Source organism: Dipodomys merriami, unplaced genomic scaffold (assembly GCF_024711535.1).
Source record: "Dipodomys merriami isolate MVZ:Mamm:240054 unplaced genomic scaffold, mDipMer1.0.p SCAF_200, whole genome shotgun sequence".
NCBI classification, from domain to species: Eukaryota; Metazoa; Chordata; class Mammalia; order Rodentia; family Heteromyidae; genus Dipodomys; species Dipodomys merriami.
In genome coordinates this window covers 713,739-729,656 of record NW_027203383.1, presented here as the reverse complement: position 1 = coordinate 729,656, position 15,918 = coordinate 713,739, and the positions used below count along the sequence as shown (strand labels likewise).

The following is a 15,918-nucleotide window of genomic DNA, read 5'->3' as shown; positions in this document are numbered from 1 at the left end:
CAGGTCCCCGGTGTCTTTACAGTGTCCCTTACTCAAAGGACACTCAGCAGATATCTGCAAGAGGACTGGGACATGAGTGTTTCCTCGTCTCAGCTAGTGCCAGGGGTGAGGTGGTGCTGGGGCGAATGGCGAGAAGCGGCTCTGGGGAGCGCCCTCCTCCTCAGCGCAGATCCTCAGTGCTCACAGACCCAATGCCAGCTTTATTAGAATTGGAACACTATGCTCTGGCCTGCAAGGGTCCCGCCACACAGGTGGGGGCTGGCTTTTCTGTTCAGTTGGGTAGAAAAGACACCCCTGGCCCTCATCACAGTCACCCTGCAGCCGGGTTGACCACTTTCCCCAGAAAGAGTAGACTCTGGGTGGTCACCTCCCAAAGGAGCAGCAAGAAAGGCCTGCTGAAGTGGGCATGTGGTGTCCAGGTCACATTCAGAGGCGAGGGCTGGGAGAGGAGGCCGGAGGCAGCCCCTGCCTCCATTCCTTTCTCATTCATGTCAATCACCACCTTGTGGGACACAGAGAAGAGGAGACAGAGAGGGCTGCTATGAAGCCAGGGTTTCCATGGCAAAGGCTACATCTGCAGTACACTGGGGAGATGGAGTAGGACCACATCTGGGCTCACAGTCCTGCCTGCCTAGGGAGCAACCCCAGCCCTTACCTCATTCTCCCTTCTGCCTCTCCGTTTCTCTTCCTTCCCTACCCCAGTGGGTTTGCCTCATGACAATGAGTGCCCTTTGGCAGGAGGACAGTTGAGCCCGACCAGGCTGGGGCTCCTGAGTCCTCTCAGGCTGCAAAGTCAGCAGCACCTGCAGGAGCACTGCCCATGTCCCAGTGTGTCTTTGCATTGCAATGAACTGCATTTAATCTCACTGTGCCTCAGTGTTGTTGTCTTCAAAATGACTGGTTATAAATGAGCTTGGTGAAATAAGCAGTGTGTCTAAAGGAGCCTGGTGAAATCAGGCCTTGGGCTGGCCTCCAGGGCAGGAGCTGTTTGTTTTTTTGTTTGTTTGTTTTTAACTGCACTTGAATACAACTATCTGGGAATGAAGTATTCTGAGGCTTTGAAAGAGTTTGAAAGGTGGAGCCTGGACATTCCCTTTTATTTCTAAAAGGCTCTATGGAAAGACAACTATAGCAGTTAAAGTTCTTTAAAAAGCTGACCTATTTTTTCCTTGTTGTTCACCCCCTTCGCCTATACACACACAGAGCAGGCAAGTATGCTCTTACAACCACACCTATACATTCACAGACAAGGACACAGACACACACACACACACACACACACACACACACACACACACACAATGGCCTTGGTTGGCCACTCCACCCTCAGTTGTTTGTTCCCAGATAGAAGACAGAATGAAGTCCCTAGCAAACAGTCAAATGGCAATGAACATTTCTATCCTGAAATAAGAACAATAACCCAACCTTTGCTGCCTTCCTTCCTGTAAAAGACTGAATAATAATTCAATTATTCCCATCCCCTGATTCTCTTCTTGTTAGAGGCTTATCAGTCCTCAGCCATTTCCATGGCCGATGTGCCCCCATTGGTAATTGTCTGGCAAGTGGGACTTGAGTTAGCTGGTAGTATGACAGTGGCCACGATAGAGGCCATAGGGGAGAAGAGGTGAGAGCCTCAGTAGCTGAGTGTCACCAGTTGGATCACAAGGACAGAGCTGAGTGAAGGCTCTGCCCACCTTCCTGGGCTATGCTTAACAGATGTGGAGTCCAGGCCAGGACTGAGCTGACAAGGGGAGAAGGGATGGGGTCCTCTCCCTTCAGGGGCAGAAGAGACAGCCGCTGATGCCAGGGCTGGACAGGAGCATGGATACCAAGGCTGGGCTGGAGGCTCCGGGAACAGAGAGGGTAGGATTGGGTGGGCACAGCCATCTCTATGGAAGTGGCTGTGGAGAGGGAGTGGGTGTGGGGAGCACTCCCACAGGGACTTGGGACGTGGTGGATCCTGGGCCTAATGCTGGTGTCTGAGCCATAGGACCCCAGAATTCCCAGATTAACTGCAGTTATAAGGCTCAGATGGATTCAGGGCCATGGACTGAGGTCTCTGACATGGTCCTGTGCCAGTCCTGCCTGCCCAGCCCAGGGACTCGTGAATGTGAAGGACAGTGAAGGACTGGGGACCTGGAATCCACACAAGCTCTCAGGTGCAAAGGACGACACAGAGACCACATCGTGATAGATGCAAAGGTTATGCTGAATGAGGCCTGGACCAGCTTGGCCTGTGTTTAATGCCATCAAGGAAGGGTCCTGCTTAGAGAGGTCACGGCCCTGGGGCGTATGAATATTTGCCCAGGAAGAGAGGAATCTTAGTCTTTTTATCATAGATTGTAATGAAGAATGGCAGGGAATTATTCACCTCAGGGGGAAGAGACAAGGGAATGGCTTCTGAGAAGGTGGCCGCTGTGGCCTCGATTCCTTTCTCGTCCACGGTCAGCACAGCCTTGTGCACAGCCTGCAGGAGAGATGTGCAGATGGGTTCTGACCTGTGCTCTCATGCTCTGCACACCACCCAGCCCAGACCCACGCTGCAGACAGCTCCAGGGACGGCCTCCCTAGAGCGTCTCAGCAGGAAAGTCCTGCTGCCCACCCACCCTCACCACTGGCCACACAGGCCTCTGTCTGTCCAACCCTAGCTTCACCTGGCTGCTCCCTTCATCTCTCCCACCCAGAGCTCAGAGTGGAGACGCCCTGCACTCCATGTCTCCTGCACATGGCTCCCCCTCATTGAATGCTGGGAGCTCGTTGGACAGGTCTGAAGGTGACCTTCACAGGACCCTGTTCCCACCTTGTGCAGACGTGCTGCACTCATGTCTTTCGGTATTTTCTCTTTCATGAACAAAAAAAAAGGCTTTGTGAGGAGCTGATGTTTCTAATTTAGATTTGGTAGTGAAACAGCCCTTCTAGATGGTGCCTGTGGAAAATTCTAGAACATTCTCTGAGGTCAGTAATTCTAAACTGAGTGGAGAAATGAGCCCCAAGGACTCCTGGGTTCTGGGTGAAGAAGAGCGTGAGGGTCTGAGAGACACCTCTGAGCAGTTTCCCAGCACATGAGCCAAATGGGAGGCCGCCTTCCCCACTGTCTCCTGCACCCGCCCTCTCACGAGCCCTCAGAGCTCAGCCTGGACCTTAGTGGTGATGTGGCCCCTTCCTCAGCCCCGTGCCCCAGCTATGAACCCCAAGATCCACTTAACACCCAGAAGCCACCTGGGAAAATGCCCTCATCGGGTGACCTCACCTTGGAGGGCTTCAGTGGGGCATCCTTGGTGACCTTGGAAAGGTCAGCACCGTTGCTGAAGACCGTCCTGATGCCCAGCGCTCTCAGGACTGGCTCCAGATCATAGGTTCCAGAGATGGACAGTTTGGGCAAACGCATTTCTTCAATTCTGCCATGAGGGCAAGATCACAAAGGAGGATTTCAGCATCTCTCCCAATGTGCCAGGAATGCCATGGGAGGCTGGCTTCTTTTCCAGCTTTTCTACCCACAGTGCCCATGCTCCACCCACAGCAGGATAGAAGCTCCTTAGTGTGTTACAATCTTGTTTCTTCTATGCCCAGTGACAGTGGAATCCTCATGTCCTAGAGTCAGGGCCATCCTGCCCTGTGTCCTCTGCCAGGGACGTTCCTGAACTTCATCTCCTGGGGACCTGTGCACAAACAGCGGAGTGCTGTCCACCTCTCATCTAGGAGAGAAAATGATCCCTGATGCTGAAGGCTGGGCCTCTGTTAGTTACTGGCCCTCAGACCCTACAACGGGTTCTGAGGCAGTGGTGACCCTTCTGCTCAAGGTCGGCCTTGCCTTGTGTCTGCTGTGCTTCTGTGTCTCACAGCGTTCACCACTCTTCCATGCAGCAGGCCCTGCTGATGCCCCAGTGTGTGCTGACCGGAGGGCCAGGCTCTAGGGTGATGGACACCTAGGAGTGGATAAACCACTGGTCTGGGGTCAGAGCTGTGGAGCCTCCTGCCTGAGTGTCCAGCACTGTCTCATGCTGGCCTTCCATCTTCTGGGCCTTTGCAGCCAGACGTTCCCATGGCCATCCCGGACTCTCTGCCTTAGTCCACTGTCCACTGTGCCAGAGTTCAACCCATCACAGACCTTGGTGTTGTGGCCTGTTCTGCTGTGCTGCCCCTGCACTGGACAGTGGGTCTGGGGAAGGTCTGTCCTCTGGGGAGGATGTCTCTGAACAGAGCACAGGCTTCCCATTCTTGTTTTTTTTTTTCAGTCATGTGGCCTGAACTCTGGGCCTGGGCACTATCCCTCAGCTCTTCAGCTCAAGGCAAGTGCTCTACCATTTGAGCCACAGTGCTACTCTGGCTTTTTCTGCTTATGTGGTGCTGAGAAATCGAACCCAAAGCCTTGTGCATGCAAGGCAAGCGCTCTACCACTGAGCCACCTTCCCAGCCCCGGGCTCCCCACTCTTGGCACTGTCTCTTCCCAGGTCCCTGCTGCTTCTGAACTGAGCACTGGCTTTGTCTTTCAGCACAAGGTCACACCCTTAGCTAGGGCCAAGGGCTGGCAATACCTCCCTTGTCCTGTCCTGAGAGTTCAACCATCCCTGACATGGCTAAGAGGTCTGTGCTCTTGTGGGCTGGGGGCTGGTCCCTGACTGAGGTGTCACCTTCCGATGGTGCTCCTCAGACACTTGTCAATTCTGTCCACAAGGAGCATGGCCATGAGTCGTTGCACGCTGTTTTCTGTCATCATGATGATGACGGTGGCAGTATCACCCAGGGAGTCCGTCAGCATCACCCAGGTGGACAGCGTGTCGCAATAATGCAGTTGCATTAAGCCCTCCAGGAACTGTGTCTTCAGTTTAACCTGGGGATTCGCCTTGACTCTGACTTCCGTCGCATTGAATTTCTCCCATTTGCCTGGATTGGATGGGAACACAGGTGGCTGGGCTTAGATTAAGGGAGGGCAGGAGATCCAGGAGACCCTGGTGTCTGTGTTGAGACTTGGAGCTCAGCTGCGTCAAGCACAGGAGACCTGGGCTTAGCCATCCTGACCACCCCAGGGACTGAGTTACTACAAGAGGAGACATGGAATTTCTATGTCACATGGGAGGCTGCCCTCCTGGCTGATCAGGGGACACCTGCATTTGCATATATGATTATTAAGAGGAGCATTACAAAGAGAGTTTGGATTACCAGTCATATTTTGGCACCTGCTCACTGGGCCTCCTCTCCTCTGTGAATTAGTCTTTCAGTTAACCCTTTGGGGGCACTGACTGGTGTGTTTCCATGGGAACCAGCTGGGCTGGCTGTGCAGCCTTACCTTTAAAGAGAATGTAATTCGCCAGGGCAAGCACAGTGTCCTTGTCCAAGTCTTTCACCAGATCCACAATTTTCCCCTGTGTGCCCTTCTCCATGTATTGGTTGATCTGCTTCTTGGCTTCTTCAGGATCAGTGAAGTCAACGGTGAAGGCCTTTGACTGGTACAGGTTCTTGACATTTGTTGAAAACGGCTCCAGGAGCTTCAGGCTCTTGTTGATGAATAGGCTGCTGCCCGTGGTCAGCTTGAGCTAGTTGCTGGGCCTGTTGAGGGTGTGGAGGAGGCTCTGGAAGGAAGTCCGCATGGACGTCTGCCTCTGGCATCTCTGTGATGTTGAAGCCCAGGCCCCTCAGGATCTCAGAGTGGGTGGCATCCTTGGTGCCCAGGGAGAGCATGGCCAAGGCCGCGGCGATGTTCACAGGAGAGAAGAAGAAATCTGTTACGTTGGGTTGCTTGAATAGATTCCAGTACAGGCAGAAGGCAAACATGTCCAACTTCAAAGCAATCCTGTGAAAGGCTGGGTGTTCCTGGTCCTGCTGGGAAGCAGCAGTCTCCTGAACATCTTCAGTCAGGCAGCCGGGGAACAAGCAGCACAGGCTGGCCAGCAGCAGGAAGCCCCAGGAGAAAGAGGACGGCATTGTCCTGCAGGACAGAGAAAAGAACTCAGCCCCAAGGCAGGGCCACAATCACCCCATCAGCTCCTTGACACCATCCAAGAGCAACTCGGTGCATCAGACATTGGATGGAGCCTGCCTGGGTCTCATTATCACCACTGAACAAAGATGAGGCAAGCTATAGACAATGTGCAGTAGTGCTACCTGCCCCACTCTGTTTCCCTATCACACTGGAGTTCTCCATGCTTGACACAGCCTTGTGGGGAACCTGGCACTGTCCTGTGCTTAAACAGGAGGAAGCTGATCCAGGACCAGTCCTGGAAACTCCCTGGTCTTCCTTCTGCCTCTGTGTCCAGGGGGCCAGCTGGGAGCACTCAGCCAGATCTTCACAAGAGGGCTGCTATGGTTGGTGTCAGGGGCTGGTATGGGTGAACACCCACCAGCAGGGGCAGTCAGGTGAAGGAAGTGTGTCTCATAACTGGGATGAGGCATTCAGGAGTGGCATGGCCTGTGGCTGAGCCTTTGAGAGCAAACTCTGCCTTGGGAAGGTCACAGTCAAGGTCACAACCAGGAGCACAGTCAGCTTTGTCCCACAAACTCCTTCTGCTTCAGATACAAACACATCCTGAATAACAGACTGCACCCACATATATATGACTTGCGCTCTCTCTCTTTCTCTGTCTCTATCCCTCCTCCCGACAAACATATACACACCTATACACACACACATACCCTTTTTTTCTTGGTTGGTGTGGGGCTTGAACCCTGGGCCTGGGTGCTGTCCCTAAGCTCTTTAGCTCCAGGCTAGTGCTCTACCACTTGAGCCACAACACCACTTCCAGTTTTCTGGTGGTTAATTGGAGATAAGAATCTCAAGGAGTTTCCTGCCCAGGCTGGCTTTGAACTGAGATCCTCAGTTAACTTCCTGAGTAGCTAGGATTATACGCATGAGCCATCAGTGCCCGGCTCATACACTTTTATTTTTTGGTACCAGTACTGGTACTTGAACACAGGGTCTGGGCACTGTCCCTTAGCATTTTCTTCTTCCTTCCTTCCTTCCTTCTTCCCTCCCTTCTTCCCTCCCTTCTTCCCTCCCTTCCTTCCTTCCTTCCTTCCTTCCTTCCTTCCTTCCTTCCTTCCTTCCTTCCTTCCTTCCTTCCTTTCTTTCTTTCTTTCTTTCTTTCTTTCTTTCTTTCTTTCTTTCTTTCTTTCTTTCTTTCTTTTTTCCTTTCATCCTTTCTTCCTTTCTTTCTTTTTGCTGTGCACTGATGCACTTACCACTTGATCCACAGCTCCATCTCCAGAATTTTTTGGTGGTTAAGTCTAGATAAAATTGTCGAATTTTCTGGAATGGAATAGCCTTGGAGTGGGATCCTCAGGTCTTCAGTTTGCAGGCATGAGTTGCCACTACCTGGCTATAATCTGCTCTCTTTACCAATGGGGAAACAGAGGTAAGAGGGACAGAGAATTGCTTGTAGCCCACCGTTTACTATTTTCACACAACTAAAATCCCCATCTTGGTCTTAATATTAAATACTTCTATGGGTCCCTAGTATTAGGATGGTGATAATCTACAGGGAAAATGTTGATTAAAAAGTGAGAGTTCAGTTTTGTCTGTACCTGGATATGGTAAAAGTTTCTTTACAGGAAGACTACGAAGCAAAGCACAGAGCTGTTTCCTTCCCAGCACTTTCCTACTCTCCCTCCTTCCCCTCCACCTCCTCATTCCTTCTCCTCCTCGTCCTCCTCCTTCTCCTTGTCCTCGTCCTCGTCGTCGTCGTCCTCCTCCTCCTCCTCCTCCTCCTCCTCTTCCTCCTTCTTTTGCTGGCTTTCAAGTCTCTAATAATCCCAAAAGAGTTGACCACATATTGTGTAATACATTTTTATATTTCTCTTAAACTAGCCAGCTGAGATGGTGCTAAATTTAGTTCTGTATTTTTCCACCTCTCTTTAATTTCTGTTACTGCCCATCTGTACTTTGGTGTGGCTCTGTGGAAAGTTCCTCCCTCCACAGGGCTCGCTAACCACAGAGAGCTGGTCTTGATACAGAATGAGCACAAGACCCCTTGAGTGATCCTGGCTTCTAACCTGGACCGGGCCACTACGGTCCACCAGGCTCTGAGCTAGTCATCCCTGTTCTCAGTGGTATGGCTTGGGCCCAGAGAGGCCTAAATGACCAGGGCCTTGTGGACAAAGTTGGGTATCTCAGCTTGCTGGAGTGGAATGTTTTGAGGCTATGAGATGTGGCGCCCCCTGCTGGGGCTGCTGGGCTGAAAGGAGGCATGGCTGGCCTGGGGGGGAGGTGGAGAAGCTACTGATGGACAGCCTGAGCGGTGGGGCTGCCAGAGAATGGGAAACTCCATGGGAGAAGCGCCAGCTGATTTATTCCAGAGCCCTGTGGCCTTTTGGCTGCTCCAGCTGGGGTGACTACACCCGTGCCCACCTTCCCAGGGTCTGGTCCCATCCTATCTGCTGTCCTCTATTTTCAGTGAAGGGTCTGAGGCCCAGAGAGGGATGGGATCTGGCTAAGACCACCCAGAGGGCCAGGGACAAAGTTGGACAAAGCCTTGACTTTCTTGCCCTTGACCACAGACTGAAATATGGATACTGGGTCTAAGTGGGGCTATCTTAGCATCTTGGTCAGTGATGGGGACTTCCCAAAAACTATTAGAGGTGAAATTCACCTCCCCACCCTCACCCCCAGATGACAGGCACCTGAATTCTTAGAAGCAGATGGGGAGGGACTTGCACAATAGGTTCCAGACCCATGAGACCTGAACCATGAACTAGAGAGACTTCTGGAGTCCTTAGCTACCTGTCTGCCCCTACCCAAGACCCTATTTAGGCCCTTTGATCCCTGCCACCATTGTGCCATGCCTTGTCTACTGACTCTCCTCAGGTCACCAGAGTGTCCCTCTTCAACTCTCCATTAAAATTCATTTGGTCTATTGAGACTGTTTTCTGCTCTTTCTTTTCTCTGGTACGCTCAGGGCTCAGTATCCTAACAGTATTAAGTGCATCTGAGGCTGTAAGTTTTTGGGGGGACATAAGTTGGCTTGTAGTCACCAGCTTTCTAATAAAGACTTCCAAAATGTGACTTCTCTGTATCTCATGTTCAAATTCCTCTATAACATGTGGAGGCACCAGAGAGGTCCTAGCACCAAAGGCAGACACTTGGGTTCCTTTAGCCACCAGTGGACAGCCTCAGTGGTAGGGCTGCCAGAGAATGGGAAATTTTGTAGAAGTGCCACCAGAGATATTCCAGGGCCCTGCAGCCCTTCCTCCACTCCAACAGCAGGTGACATGCCTGAGACCTCTGGAGGTAAGTCTGTGTTTCTGCTTTTCTCTGTTTCTGTTTCTGGAGATCCATCTTCCTGCACTGTTGTGGAAGGGGATGAGATGTGATAACTACCCTCCCAACAGGCCCTCAAGGCTTGAGACCTCAGTAGAGGGTTTTGGTTTAGTTGTGCTGAGTTAACTCATGGTGAGATAACTTGTCTGGTCTTCCTGAATTTGGTTTTTGGGGATTGTTTCTTGTCAGGTGCTCCAGAGAAGGACATCCATCTGGTCTCTGGAAGACATCTGGTGTCATTTTGTCTGTTTGTCCATCTGTGTTCTGTGCAGTCTCTCTTTCTATGGTGGCACTAGCTTTTCTTTGTCTCACTCTGCTCTTATAGTGCCTGCACCAACTGTACTTGGCTCTGTCTCTAGAAAAATGGTTCTTCCCATAGTAAGCACACTGCCTCCCAATGTATCCCCCCAGGGATTTGGAAATGCTAGTGTAAATTGATATGTAAAATGCTTTAGTCTAAAAATGGGTGAAAAATAGAATGAAGGTTCAGTTTCATGCAACCCCAACTCTTCCATCAAGCTTACTCCTCCACCCATCTATGAAGTATTCAAGGCCAATTTGTATGCTAATGTGACATGCTAGCACAGTTATCTAAACATCCAGGTCTTGGTTATCAGTAAGAGTAAGAGATTCTGTTTGTTTGTTGGCAAAGTATTTGTTTTTAAGTTTTTGTTTATCTAACACTGACCATATGGTTCTATAGTGCTAACAGCAAAAATATCTTATCACTAGAATTCCAGAAAACGTACAGCCAATATTCATTTTTAAAACCTAAGTGCTCTTTAAGACCTTTATGCACAAGTGTGTGTGTGTGTGTGTGTGTGTTTGTGTATGGGTAAATATGTTCAAGATAATCTGGTATTTTAATACAAAAAACTATCAGCATGAGGTAAGAAAAAGTAGTCTTTTCAGTTTTGTATGGTGATTTTGTTTTTAGTATTGATATTTTCTAAAAGCATTTGTTTTTTTTTTTTTTACTTCATTTTAAACTAGTATCTGTGTTGCTTGTGACCAGCAGCCAAGTTAGGGAGAAAATGGGGAGACTTAAACTCAAACTGTAAAGAAGGTCATCAGATATAGGTGTTAACAAATGTTTTAAAGGATTGTTACATTGCATTAAAAGGAACTTTAGTTAAAAGGTTTTAAAACAGTTATTAAAAATGTAAATTAAAGCAGGGCTAGGAAGTTGGCTCAGTGATAGAATGTTTGCCTCACCTGCATGAAGCCCTGGGTTCGATTCCTCAGCACCACATAAGCAGAAAAAAGGCAAAGTGGCACTGTGGTTCAAGTGGTAGGGTGCTAGCTTTGAGCTACAGAGCTGAAGGACAGCACCCAGGCCCAGAGTACTGACAAAAAAAAAAAGTAACTTACAGCAAAGGTGTATAAAAAAAAGAAGTTAGGAATGAAAGAAAAGCTTTGGAAAGGCCCGGTGCAGGTGGCTCATGTCTGTAATCCTAGCTACTGAGGAGACTGAGATCTGAGGATCAGGGTTCAAAGCCAGCCTGGGCAGGAAAGTCCATGAGACTCTTACCTCCAATAAACCACCATAAAATTGGAAGTGGTATTGTAGCTCAAATGGTACAGTTCTAGCCTTGAGCTGAAGAGCTGAGGGACATGCCCAGGCCTAGAACTCAAGCCCCACAACCAACCAAAAATTTTTTTTAAATAAAAAAAAGAAAGGCTTTGGAAAGGGAATTGAGAAAAAAAATTCCTTTGGGTAAAAAGAATTTGGGAAGAAGTATCTTAAATATTTGCTTCAAAGTGGAGAAAGGAAAAAATTAAGACAACAAAGGATCACCTTAATAACAACTATTTCAATCTTAATATTCTAAAGTGCTATATTCAGTGAAAAATTAACTTGATTGTTTACTTAGTGGCTGTTTCAAAACTCTCATCATGACTACTATTTAGCTTTGCCTTTACAGATTTGATCTTTTGTAGCAATTACAGTCAGGCCTATAGAAGGATGGAGATGCTTACAAGTTGGTCAGATTCAACTTTGATTCTTAAGTTCCAGGTAGGCCCTACTTTAAAATTATTTCTATTGGTCTCCTTTTTGTTCCAATTGGAAACAAAAGGGGCTATTGGTACATATTCTCATTTGACCTGTCAGTTACCCTCATCCAATGTAGGATTCAACTGGGACATGTCAACCTCGCAACAAGCAAAAATGCTAACTGGGACATTATCCTAGCAAGAAGTCAGCCACCGGTCAAGCTTGTCCTGACAGCTAGGGATCCTGGCAATGAGGGATCATGCAGAGGCAGTTGGAAAAAAAAACTGCTCAGATAAGAGGTGAGGGTGTCAGATCCTGAATGGAGTCACTTTGTGCTTGTCCTTTCAAAACTGAAAGCCAGGAAGGAGGTCATCAGAAAAAAGTACATAAGCATGCTTATCTAATGCCCATATGGGGCCATAACTTACACCCTTACCTATTAGTCAGTTGTTATAGTGGGTAGTAAAATGCTAGGGTTGTCAAATGGGAGATAGTTCAAAGTTAACAAAAAGCCCATCCCCCAGTATCTGCTAAAGGCACTAATAGGCAGTACATTTTTGGTCTGGTACCAGCCACATGAATACATCTGGTCGAGGAAAGAAGGTAAGGCTGGAGTGTTAGTAGTCAGGACCCTCTTCTGAATACCTGGGCAGTTGGGCCTGATAGACCTCACACACTCATGTAATAAGGTCTTAGTAAACGTCTGTACAGATTCCAATATGCTTTCTTGGTATTACATATCCACGCAGACAAAAAAGGAGGTTTGTTGGCTAATGAGAACTTCCCAATAAAACATGGATCTGAGTTTGTGTCCCTGTTAAAATGCTGGCTGGAAACCTTCACTGGTAACAGTTATGTATCATGAGGGTCAAAGATCAAGTCCCCCAGTCAGACAGGAAAAATGCTTCTGCAAACTGGAGATCTAAACAGGCTGCACTAACAAACCTGCTGTAGAAAAATGGCTTTTACGTTCTTTCAGATCAACTTTTACCTAGATAGAAGGAACCCTGTGCAGTTCTTCTCAGTACTCCTACAACTGTAACTCATTTTTGTGATGGGTGCCAACTTTAACAAAGCCTGCAAATCTGCCAGACAACCTAGGTGGAATGGGTTTGTTTTCCTACTGGTTTGATCACCTGGCCTCTGTCTTCATTCCATCTGCTGGCCTGGAGGAGGTTATATGGCATATGAACTCCTTAAGCAAATACATAACAATGGATGTATTTGGTTACAGACTCAAGCTTCGATGTCTGCTGGAAATTCTAGTGTTATCATCACCTTGCTACATTATTCAGGGCACCAAAAAGGGGATTCTGTAGTAGTTAAAGAGAATCACATGATTTTTGCTTCTGCAACTGCCCAAGAAGCAGCCTTAAATCAAGTGAGGCCCTGAATATTTTATTGACTGTTCCTGACCCCAATCTGCCACCCAAGTCAGCATGCTCAGAGGAAGCAATCCAGGGGACATTGGGCAATAGATTTCACTGAAGTCAGGCCCCTACTGTAGGATAACTTAATAATGCTTTCTTATTTAAGTTTCTACAGAACTTACAGACAACTCAGCAAGAGGTGTACAAACAGGTCTGGGAGACACTGCCACTGCCACAGCCCAGCTCAGATCAAACCCATCTCCAACCTGGAGAGTCCATCTGGGTTAAGAAGTTTGTTAAAGAGGGCCTCACTCCAATCTGGAAGGGACCCTACACCATCATCATGACCATTCCCACCATGGTGAAAGTAGACGGGATTCTTGCCTGGCTATATTACAAGCCGCTACAACCTGCTGATACAGGAAGGAAGGTACACACCACATCAGATCTGCTGAAACTAAGACTTATGCATTGTACTGACTCTTCACCTTTTCTATCAACTACTTCCCTGGAGCCTACTTTGTGTGACACATTCTATGATGCATAGGTTTGTAAACCTTAGCCAGTCTGACCTGGGAAAGGATCGCTGGTTATGTTGAAGTTCAAAGCCTCCTGACCAGTATTGGTCATACTGTGCCAAGTCTGACAGCTGCACACTCCTCAGGTTGCAGCTGGGATCAGCCCAGGCAAAAACTCAAAAGGGTGGAGTCTGTGCAGCTTTGGGAGAAATTTGTGGTTTTTATGCTGATGCAATAGGTCTAATACAGAAGAGTCTCTCTATGGTGAAACATGAAAACAAGCAAACAAAGGTGGGCAAATTCCCAGAAATGATTTCAAAAATAGTTTAATGGGTCCCCATGGCTAACAACACTGACATCTCCAGACATGGGTCTGTAATTCTACTTCTCTTGGACATAACCATAGGTCCATGTCTTCTCAATTGTTTTGTAAACTTTGTTCAAAATTGCATTACTTGGTTAAGCTCATGGTCCTAAGGGCCCCCAAACAGCCCCCTTGCTGAAGAATCAATGATTTGGTTCCCTATCATAAAACTAGTGGAGAATCAGATATACATACTGGGTCTAAGTGGTGCCATCTTGCCATCTTGGTGGATGATGGGGGCTTTCTAAAAACTCTAGAGGTGAAATTCAGTTCCCACCCCCACCCCCAGGTGACAGGTGCCCGAATTCCTAGAAGTACATTGGGTCTGGACTTGGATAACAGGTTCCCGCACCTGCCAGACCTGGACCATGAACTTGAGACTCTGATCTCTCCAGAGCCCTGTGCCACTGCCCTCTGACCATAACCCTATTTAGGCCTCTTGGCCCCTGCTGCCATTGCGCCATACCTTGTGTCTCCTGACTCTCCTCAGGGCACGATGGCATCCCTCTTCGACTCTCTATTAGAGTTGATGTGGTCTGTGGAGATTGTTTTCTGCTCATTCTTTACTCTAGTACACTCGGGGTTCGGTATCCTAACAGAATTAAGTATACTGGATGCTGCAAGTTTTAGGGGGACATGAGTCTGCCTGCCATCACCAGCTTTCTAGTAAAGACTCTGGATTCAACCTCTTAAAATGTGACTTCTCTATTATCTTGTGATCATATTCCCATTAACAGCTGAGTGGCAGGATTGGGCCTTCGTGCTGAAATCAGGCTACAGCCAGGATCATTTGCATCCCAGGCAGTTCCTTCAAACCTCAAAGTGCTGAGCCCTGCTCTTTCCTCGGTCTTCTGCAGGAGCCCCTGACTCTCCAAGGCCTGAAGCCAGGGAGGCCACTTGCAGAGAAGGCAGCTGTGAAGCCCCTGTGTGCTGCCAGAGACGACCATTTCAGAGAAGACACTGCAGTGGGTTTCTGTGCCATGGGGGTTGTTTGTGGGAGGGGAGTGCCTCTTCCTCATCCCACACCATTTCCATCCAGCAGCAGAGGATGAACTACCTACAGCTGTCCTGGGCAGCCAGGAGGCTTGTGGGGTAGATCCCAGCACTGAACAAGCGCTGGTGTGGGCCCGCCCTGGCATAAACCAGCTCCTGCTGAGCAGTGGACCACCCCTGAGCCCGAAACATTCCCCACACAAGAACATTTCCTGTCTGCCTCCTGACCCCAGGCGAAGCTCATGTGGAGCACCAGCGCTGCCACCGCCCCGAGCGCCCTGTGCGCCTCCATCCAGTCCTCCCTCAGCGCTCACCCTGGGACATCCAAGCTCTCATCGTACAGTCTTCTAGGAGGAAACACTGAGGCCCAAGCAGGTTCAGTAACTCACGACAGAGCCAAGTGCCTTAGAGCTAGGACTTCATCCTAGAAATTTAATTCTAGAACCTAGCACTCCACCTTCTCTATACACTAAGGTGGAGTCAGAAGACGTGGACAGCAAGGCTTGGGGGTGACCTGGTTGCAGGAAGAGTGACAGGGCCGCTGTGGCAAACATGACAGGCCAGGCACCTGGGAGCCATGGAGGCCAGCAGGCAGAGGCCCCATGAGGGTCTTCCTCATGAGATAGGGATGAGCCTGTGTCCCTGGCGTCCCCTCTGGCCTTACCCTATCTGTACACAGAGCAACCCCCGCCCTCCCACCTCCCTGCATCCCAGAAGTGGTGTCAGTAGCAAGAGGCACCTTTAGACCCCAGGCACTGCTGTGGCCCAGTCTTGGCTTCCCTGGCCTGGGAACAGGGCATCTCCTGCCATGCCTATGCCTTACCAGGAGACTGCCCAGGAACTGGGAAGCCTGGGAAGAGGGCAGGACCACAGGGCCTGTGTTACCATGAGACCTAGCCTGGCTGTAGCCAGCCCTATCCTGTCTGCCTCCCTGGGGCCCAGGCCTGCTGCCTGCTGGGACCCGGGGGCCCATTGAGCTCTCCCCGAGGGCGGGCATACTTACGGCTCACTGTGCCAGGGGTGTCGGAGACAGAGGCTGAGGAACACAGCCCTGTCCTTGGCTGTATTTAAGCAGGGGATGGAGAGGGGTCTGGGGAGGCTGCTAGTGAATATTAACTCAGGTCATCTCACAAAACTAAGAAGCAAACAGACTAAGGGACTAAGTCCACTGACTGCCTGCTGAGCCACCTGCCCTCCCACACTGCTGTCTTTACCTGAGCAGTGCCCGGCCCTGAACCTCAGGGAGTCATGGCACCCTAGTCATTGTCCATAGCTTCCATGGCCAAGGCCTGGCTCTGTGGCCCTGGCTGAGCTCCAAAGGGACTGAGACCCAAAGAAGGAACCTGAGGCTGGGTCCATGCTGGGAAAGAGGAGGGGACAGACCCAGCCCTGGGGGGGTGGGGCTCCTCAGCCTCTGCAGGGAGAGA

General features: G+C 49.6%; 1 pseudogene; it reads right to left on the bottom strand.

Annotated features, from left to right (window-relative positions):
* Window positions 1-310: 310 nt before the first annotated feature.
* LOC138833089 (alpha-1-antiproteinase-like) lies at window positions 311-15,558 on the bottom strand (annotated as a pseudogene).
* Between the last annotated feature and the right edge of the window lie 360 nt (window positions 15,559-15,918).